An 8,940-nucleotide genomic window follows, 5' to 3' on the forward strand; every position below is an offset into this window, starting at 1 on the left:
TTTCCAACAAGGGCTCGAGGTGCTGCGTGATGGCCACAAGCCCCCGAGTGTATCTCTTGTAGGAGCTCCTGACCTTCGGCGATGGAAATGCATCGCTAAAGGATGCCCGAGGGGCTGCGGTGGTAGAGCTCCTTCCCATCTCCCAGCAAGACGAACGACTTGGCGCGTCGCGCCAACCGCCGAACTTCGGCTCGGTCGAGGGGTAGCTCTCCTCGGTGGAGATATTGCAGGTACGGGGTCTGCCAGTTTCGATTAGGCGTGACCCCGCTCCGCTCCTCCTCGATGCGCAGTGCCTCACCCTCGGGGGCCGACGGTACCTCAGGCCGGACCGAGGGTGCCTCGGGCTGGGCCGAGGGTGCCTCAGGCTAAGCCGAGGGTGCCTCGGGTTGGGCCGAAGGTGCGTCGGGCCGAGCCGAGGGTGCCTCAGGCTGGGCCGAGGCCTTCTCGGGCTCGGGCGTGTCGTCGGTCTTGACGGAGGGTTGACGCAGGTCTCGGGAGAAGACGTCCGGGGGAACCGTTGTTCGCCCCGAGGCTATTTTAGCTAGCTCGTCCGCAGTCTCGTTGTAGCGTCGGACGATGTGGTTGAGCTCGAGCCCGTAGAACTTGTCTTCCAAGCGCCGAACCTCATCGCAGTAGGCTTCCATCTTCGGGTCGCGGCAGTGGGAGTTCTTCATGACTTGGTCGATGACGAGCTGCGAGTCACCGCGAGCGTCGAGGCGTCGGACCCCTAGCTCGATGGCGATGCGCAACCCGTTGACCAGAGCCTCGTACTCAGCCACATTGTTGGACGCCGGGAAATGGAGGCGTAGCACGTAGCGTAGGTGCTTTTCGAGGGGCGAGATGAAGAGCAGGCCTGCGCCTGCTCCTATCTTCATCAGTGACCCATCGAAGAACATGGTCCAGAGTTCCGGTTGGATCAGAGCTGTTGGGAGCTGGGTGTCGACCCATTCAGCCACGAAGTCCACCAAGACCTGGGACTTGATGGCCTTCCGAGGGGCGAACGAGATCGTTTCACCCATGATTTCCACCGCCCACTCTGCGATTCTACCCGAGGCCTCTTGGCACTGGATGATCTCCCCCAGGGGGAAGGATGACACCACAGTTACCGAATGAGACTCGAAGTAGTGTCGCAACTTCCGTCGCGTCAGGATCACCGCGTATAGCAGCTTCTGAATTTGTGGGTAGCGGATCTTGGTCTCGGACAGTACCTCGCTGATGAAGTAGACTGGCCTCTGGACGGGCAATGCATGCCCCTCTTCTCGTCTCTCAACCACAATCGCGGCGCTAACCACCTGAGTGGTCGCGGCGACGTAGATCAAGAGGGCTTCTCCGGCAGCGGGGGGCACCAAGATGGGCGCGTTTGTAAGGAGCGCCTTTAGGTTCCCGAGGGCTTCCTCGGCCTCAGGGGTCCAAGTGAAGCACTCGACCTTCCTTAAGAGGCGGTACAGAGGCAGGCCTCTTTCGCCGAGGCACGAGATGAAGCGGCTCAGAGCCGCAAGGCATCCCATGACTCTCTGTATGCCTTTCAAGTCCTTGATGGGCCCCATGCTGGTGATGGCTGCGATCTTCTCTGGGTTGGCCTCGACGCCCCGCTCGGAGACGATGAACCCCAAGAGCATGCCTCGGGGAACCCCGAAGACACACTTTTCGGGATTGAGCTTCATGCCTTCACCTTGAGACATCGGAATGTCACTTCAAGGTCGGAAAGGAGGTCGGAGGCTTTCCTCGTCTTGACTATGATGTCATCGACGTAGGCCTCGACCGTCCGGCCAATGTGTTCGCCGAACACGTGGTTCATGCATCGTTGGTACGTTGCACCCGCATTCCTCAAGCCGAACGGCATGGTAACATAGCAGTACATGCCGAAGGGTGTGATGAAAGAAGTCGCGAGCTGGTCGGACTCTTTCATCCTGATTTGGTGATACCCCGAGTAGGCATCGAGGAAAGACAGGGTTTCGCACCCAGTAGTGGAATCCACGATTTGATCGATGCGAGGCAGAGGGTAGGGAACTTTCGGACATGCTTTGTTTAGACCAGTGTAGTCTACCCACATCCGCCATTTCCCTCCTTTCTTTCTCACAAGCACGGGGTTGGCAAGCCATTCGGGATGGAATACCTCTTTGATGAACCCTGCCGCCATTAGCTTGTGGATCTCCTCGCCTATGGCTCTGCGCTTTTCTTCGTCGAATCGGCGCAGAGGCTACTTCACGGGTCGGGCTCCAGCTCGAATATCCAGCGAGTGCTCGGCGACATCCCTCGGTATGCCGGGCATGTCCAAGGGACTCCACGCGAAAACGTCGGCGTTCGCGGGGAGAAAGTCGACGAGCACTGCTTCCTATTTGGGATCGAGCTCGGAGCCGACCCGGATCTGCTTGGAGGCGTCGCTGCTGGGGTCGAGGGGGACGGATTTAACCGTCTCCGCTGGCTCGAAGTTGCCGGCGTGGCGCTTCACGTCTGGCGCCTCCTTAGAGAGGCTCTCCAGGTCGGCGATGAGGGCCTCGGATTCGGCAAGGGCCTCGGCATACTCCACGCACTCCACGTCGCATTCGAACGCGTGTCGGTACGTGGGGCCGATGGTGATGACCCCGTTGGGGCCCGACATCTTGAGCTTGAGGTAGCTGTAGTTGGGGACGGCCATGAACTTTGCGTAGCATGACCTCCCCAGTACTGCGTGGTAGGTTCCTCGGAACCCGACCACCTCGAACGTGAGGGTCTCCCTTCGGAAGTTGGAGGGTGTCCCAAAGCAGACGGGAAGATCGAGTTGTCCGAGGGGCTGGACGCACTTCCCGGGAATGATCCCGTGGAAAGGCGCAGCGCCTGCCCGGACCGAGGACAGATCGACCCGCAGGAGCCCGAGGGTCTCAGCGTAGATGATGTTGAGGCTGCTGCCCCCGTCCATGAGGACCTTGGTGAGCCTGACGTCGCCGATGACAGGGTAGACAACGAGCGGGTATTTCCCCAGGCTCGGCATGCGATCGGGGTGGTCGTCTCAGTCGAAGGTGATGGGCTTGTCGGACCAGTCTAGGTAGACTGGCGCCGCCACCTTTACCGAACAGACCTCCCGACGCTCTTGCTTGCGGTGCCGAGCCGAGGCATTCGCCACTTGCCCACCGTAGATCATGAAGCAGTCGCGGACCTCGGGGAACTCTCCTGCCTGGTGATCTTCCTTCTTGTCATCGTCGCGAGCCCTGCCACCCTCCGCGGGTGGCCCGGCCTTGTGAAAGTGGCGCCGGAGCATGGCGCACTCCTCAAGGGTGTGCTTGACGGGCCCCTGATGATAGGGGCACGGCTCCTTGAGCATCTTGTCGAAGAGGTTGGCACCTCCGGGAGGTTTCCGAGGGTTCTTGTACTCGGCGGCGGCGACAAGGTCCGCGTCCGCGGCGTCGCGCTTCGCTTGCGACTTCTTCTTGCCTTTCTTCTTGGTGCCGCGCTGAGTTGACGCCTCGGGGACATCTTCCGGTGGGCGGCTCTGGGGCTGCTTGTCCTTGCGGAAGATGGACTCAATCGCCTCCTGGCCAGAGGCGAACTTGGTGGCGATGTCCATCAGCTCGCTCGCCCTGGTGGGGGTCTTGCGACCCAGCTTGCTCACCAGGTCACGGCAGGTGGTGCCGGCGAGGAACACGCCGATGACATCTGAATCGGTGATGTTGGGCAGCTCGGTGCGCTGCTTCGAGAATCGTCGGATGTAGTCCCGGAGAGACTCTCCCTGCTGCTGTCGGCAGCTTCGGAGATCCCAGGAGTTCCCAGGGCGCATGTACGTGCCCTGGAAATTGCCGGCGAAGGCTTGGAATAGGTCGTCCCAGTTGGAGATCTGCCCCGGAGGCAGGTGCTCCAACCAGGCACGAGCGGTGTCGGAGAGGAACAGGGGGAGGTTGCGGATGATGAGGTTGTCATCGTCCGTTCCACCCAGTTGGCAGGCCAGCTGGTAGTCCGCGAGCCACAGTTCCGGTCTCGTCTCCCCCGAGTACTTTATGATAGTAGTCGTGGTTCGGAACCGGGTCGCGAACGGCGCCCGTCGTATGGCGCGGCTGAAAGCCTGCGGACCGGGTGGTTCGGGCGAGGGACTCCGATCCTCCCCGCTGTCGTAGCGTCCCCCACGCCTGGGGTGGTAGCCTCGGCGCACCCTCTCGTCGAGGTGGGCCCGACGGTTGTGGTGGTGGTGCTCGTTGCCGAGGCGACCTGGGGCCGCAGGCGCTGTGTTGCGCGCGCGCCCGGTGTGGACCGAGGCTTCCCGCATGAATCGGGAAGTCGCGGCGCGATGTTCCGAGGGGTAACCCTGCCTTCGGGAGGCGGAGCTTTCGGCCCGTCGGACCGCGGCGTCCTCCAGGAGATTCTTGAGCTTTCCCTGAATTCGCCGCCCCTCGGTGGTTGATGGCTCCGGCATCGTGCGGAGAAGCATTGCCGCTACAGCCAGGTTCTGGCCGACTCCACTGGAAGTCGGTGGCGGCCTTATCCTGACATCGTCGGCGATGCGGTGCTGGATACCTTGGTGTAGGTGACGCACTTCTCCGGCCGGAGGCTGGCCCGCCCATTCCTGCCCGATGTCCCGGCGGATCGGCTCAAGTGTTCCTGCCCCCTCGTCGAGCCTGGCCTGCATCTCGCGGATTTGCTCGAGCTGTGGGTCATGACCCCCCACCAGGACGGGGACCACAGCTAGCTCCCTTAGGATGTCAACGCGAGGCACAGGCCTAGGGAGATCACCGTTCTCCGGCATACCAAGATGGTTGCCTTCGTTGGGACCCCCTAGATCGACGTGGAAACATTCACGACTTGGGCCGCAGTCCTCGTCGCCGAGGCTGCGGCTACCGTCAGAACAGTCGGAAAGGCAGTAGTCGCATGCGGTCATGAAGTCCCACATGGCACTGGGGTTACCAAGTCCGGAGAAATCCCAACAGAAGTCGGGCGCGTTATCTTCCTCGGACCCCGAGGGCCCGTAGGTCGAGACGTCCGTCAGCCGGTCCCAGGGTGACCGCATACGATACCCCAGAGGGTTTGGACTCACCTCTACGAGAGCGTCCACCAAAGCGAAGTCGCTTGGCGGGTCAAGGCTGAATCCAAAAGGCGTGAGATGGGAATCGGTTGGTACCTCTTGGTCGACGGGCGGTGACGAAGTCACGTGGGGGACTGACTGCACCGTCGTCTCAGGTACGAGGGTGACGCCCAGCAAGTCCTTCGCGGGCGTGCTAGCGTCGTCCGTTTGCTTGGGGTTGGCGTGTTGCGGGGAGACGGCGCTCGTCTTCGTCTCAAACGCGAGGTTGATGCCCGATGTGCCCCCCGTTGGGGCGTCGGCGTCGTCGACTCGCTCGACGGCCGACGAGGTGCCGCCTCCTGCTTGGCCTTGGTTGCCCCACCTCCTCCTCCGTCGGCGGGGGAGGGGACGGGGTGAGCTCGAATGTTGTTCTTCCACCACGCGGGGAAGACGTCGTCGATTCCGCCGCCGGCGGGCGGGCTGTCGGCCGCCATTGTCGTTGTCGCATGGCGGGGGAAGGAGTATCATGTCGTAGCTGCCGTCGAGGGACATGAACTCAAGACTCCCGAAACGGAGCACCGTCCCGGGCTGGAAAGGTTGCTGGAGACTGCCCATCTGGAGCTTGACAGGAAGCTGTTCGTCAACACGCAACAGTCCCCTACCTAGCGCGCCAACTGTCGGCGTTTCGAACCCGGAGGGTCCCTGGACCGATGAGTAAATTATCGCCACGTGCCCCAACCCAGATGGGTCGGCGCGAGACGGAGCGCGAAGGGGGGAAGCAGCCGGAGGGAGACAGGCGTGAGAGGTGGAATCCCGCGGCCTTCGTGTTTGTCCCGCGCCCAGGTCGGGTGCGCTTGCAGTAGGGGGTCACAAGCGTCCACGCGGGAGGGAGCGAGCGGCCTCACGCGAGCGCCGTCCCGTCCTTCCCCGCGCGGCCAACCCTCTGTAAGAGGGCCCTGGTCCTTCCTTTTATAGGCGCAAGGAAAGGATCCAGGTGTACAATGGGGGTGTAGCAGTATGCTAACGTGTCTAGCGGAGGAGAGCTAGCGCCCTAAGTACATGCCATCGTGGCAGCCGGAGAGGTTTTGGCACCCGGTTCGTGTGGTGTCGTGGCCGTCGGAGGAGCGCTGGAGCCTAGCGGAAGGACAACTGTCTGGGCTGTCGAGTCCTTGCTGACGTCCTCTTGCTTCCGTAAGGGGGCTGAGAGCCGCCGTCGTCATAGAGCGTGCGGGGCGCCATCATTACTTGTCTGGCGGAGCGAGCCAGATGGGACGCCGGTCTTGTTCATCGTAGCCTGAGTCAGCTTGGGGTAGGGTAATGATGGTGCCCCCTGTTGACGTGGTTGGTCCGTGCCCTGGGTTGGGTGATGTGGAGGCTCCTCCGAGGTCGAGGTTGAGTCTGTCTTCCGAGGCCGAGGTCGAGTCTGAGCCCCTGGGTCGGGCGAGGCGGAGACCGTCGGCTGAGGCCAGGGCTGAGTCCGAGCCCTGGGGTCGGGCGAAGCGGAGTTCGTCGTCTTCCGGGGCTAAGCCCGAGTCTGAGCCCTGGGGTCGGGCGAAGCGGAGTTCGTCGTCTTCCGGGGCTGAGCCCGAGTCCGAGCCCTGGGGTCGGGCGAAGCGGAGTTTGTCGTCTTCTAGGGCTGAGCCCGAGTCCGAGCCCTGGGGTCGGGCAAAGCGGAGTTCGTCGTCTTCCGTGGCTGGGCCCAAGTCCGAGCCCTGGGGTCGGGCGAAGCGGAGTTCATCGTCTTCCGGGGCTGAGCCCAAGTCCGAGCCCTGGGGTCGGGCGAAGCGGAGTTCGTCGTCTTCCGGGGCTGAGCCCGAGTCCGAGCCCTGGGGTCGGGCGAAGCGGAGTTTGTCGTCTTCCGGGGCTGAGCCCGAGTCTGAGCCCTGGAGTCGGGCGAAGCGGAGTTTCCTATGGCGCCTGAGACCGGACTTGGCTGCTATCAGCCTCACTCTGTCGAGTGGCACAGCAGTCGGAGCGGCGCAGGCGGCGCTGTTGAAAGTTCCCTTTGACCCGGGAACAGGATCTGGATGTCGCCTAGAGGGGGGGGGGGTGAATAGGCGAATAAAAACTTATCACTTTAAAACTTAAATCCTTACTCTACTCGAAGACTAGAACGCAGTGGAGTGAAGAACCCTTCGAGTAGGTTGCAGCGGAATAGAAGATCCTGTCTCAAAATGTCCTGCACTTCAAATAAAGCTTATACTAGAGATAAGTGTTGAAATGCAGATATAAAAGCGAATAAGACAGAGAGTCAGAATACAATACGGAACAGAGCACACAGACGCAAGGATTTATCCCGAGGTTCGGCCAAGCCTGAAATGCTTGCCTAGTCCTCGTTGGAGTTAGCCACACCTGGGCTTGGAGTCTATTTCAACTCCTTCCTCCGTTTGCTCAGATCTGTCAGTATGACAGATAGAGCCTTTCACTATTGAGTTGGGTTACAACAACACTGTGGCTGCTTACAAACTTCTCGGCAGCACCTCGGTAGAGTAACGATATGCTCAAGACCTTGCTCTAGCTCTTGGCAGCACTCCTCCTCTCTCTAAAGGCTTATAGCTGTGCCTTCTACACAAACTATAGAGTTACACACAAGAGGGAGAGTGAGAATTGATTCGAGTGATGTCTACACTTGTTGGCTGCACTTGTACCTTGCTTGAGGCGCCTAGGGGTCCCTTTTATAGGCACAAGGGGCCTAGGAGCCGTTGGAAGCAATCCAGGAAGGCAAATCTTGCCTTCTGTCGGGTGGCGCACCGGACAGTCCGGTGCACACCGGACACTGTCCGGTGCCCGATTTCTTTCCTTCTACGGCGAAGCCGACCGTTGGCAGTCTTGGAGCCGTTGGCGCACCGGACATGTCCGGTGCACACCGGACATGTCCGGTGCACACCGGACAGTCCGGTGCCTCCATCTAGCCGTTGGCTCGGCCACGTGTCCCGCGCAGATCGCGCGGCCGACCGTTGGCTCACCGGACAGTCCGGTGCACACCGGACAGTCCGGTGAATTATAGCCGTACGTCGCCGGTGAATTCCCGAGAGCGGCCAGTTCGCCAGAGTTCAGCCTGGCGCACCGGACACTGTCCGGTGCACCACCGAACAGTCCGGTGTGCCAGACTGAGCTGCCTTGGCTGTACATAGCCAAGCCCTTTGCACCTCTCTTCTTTTCTTCTTCTTTCTGTTTCTAACACTTAGACAAGTATATTAGTCCACAAAACCAATGTACTAAGTATAGAAACATACCTTCTCTTAAACATTAAATCTATAGCATTCCACATGCTTGAGCTTTGATGTTGGACTCATAAATCATCAAGTCGGCTTGACTTGATCTAGATTGACATCACTTGGCTCCAACATCCTGAAAAGGTCACATAGAACATCTCCAAACATAGGAACAACCCAAACTAAAGATCAAGGTGAACTTAGCTCTTTTGGGCTGCTTCCAGTTCTGGTTTTGACACTTGTTCTCCTTCTAGTGACCTTGATCTCCTTCTTAGAGCTTGGTCTTGAGCCTTATGACTTACACCACATAACTGTAGCTGTTACCTCATTGGTTGTAAGTCACGTCCTTATGTAGTGATCCTTGATGTGCCATAGCTGTTCTCAACTCGATCACCCTTGACTTTGCAAGCCTTCTTCTTCACCCTTGGCTTTGGGTTCCTCAGCCTCCTTGACCTTCTCCCGTGCACTTGGTACCTCGAAGCTTTTCTTGCCTCCGTCCTTGGCTTGATCAGTTGTCTCCGAGCTACGCACCCGAGTCTCACTTTATGCAATGTCCATCTTACTTGTGATGTCCATTATGTATCCATAATCCAGTTCTTGGACAATCACATTTGTTCACTTGTGTTGAACCCTGTAGGCTTTACTTTAAGCACCTGTTCAACACTTAGTACACTTGTTAGTCCTTTAATTGAGTTATCATCCAAACACCAAAACTTACAAGAGAGCTTTCAATCTCCCCCTTTTTGGTGATTGATG

This window comes from Zea mays, chromosome 7 (assembly GCF_902167145.1).
Source record: "Zea mays cultivar B73 chromosome 7, Zm-B73-REFERENCE-NAM-5.0, whole genome shotgun sequence".
NCBI classification, from domain to species: domain Eukaryota; kingdom Viridiplantae; phylum Streptophyta; class Magnoliopsida; order Poales; family Poaceae; genus Zea; species Zea mays.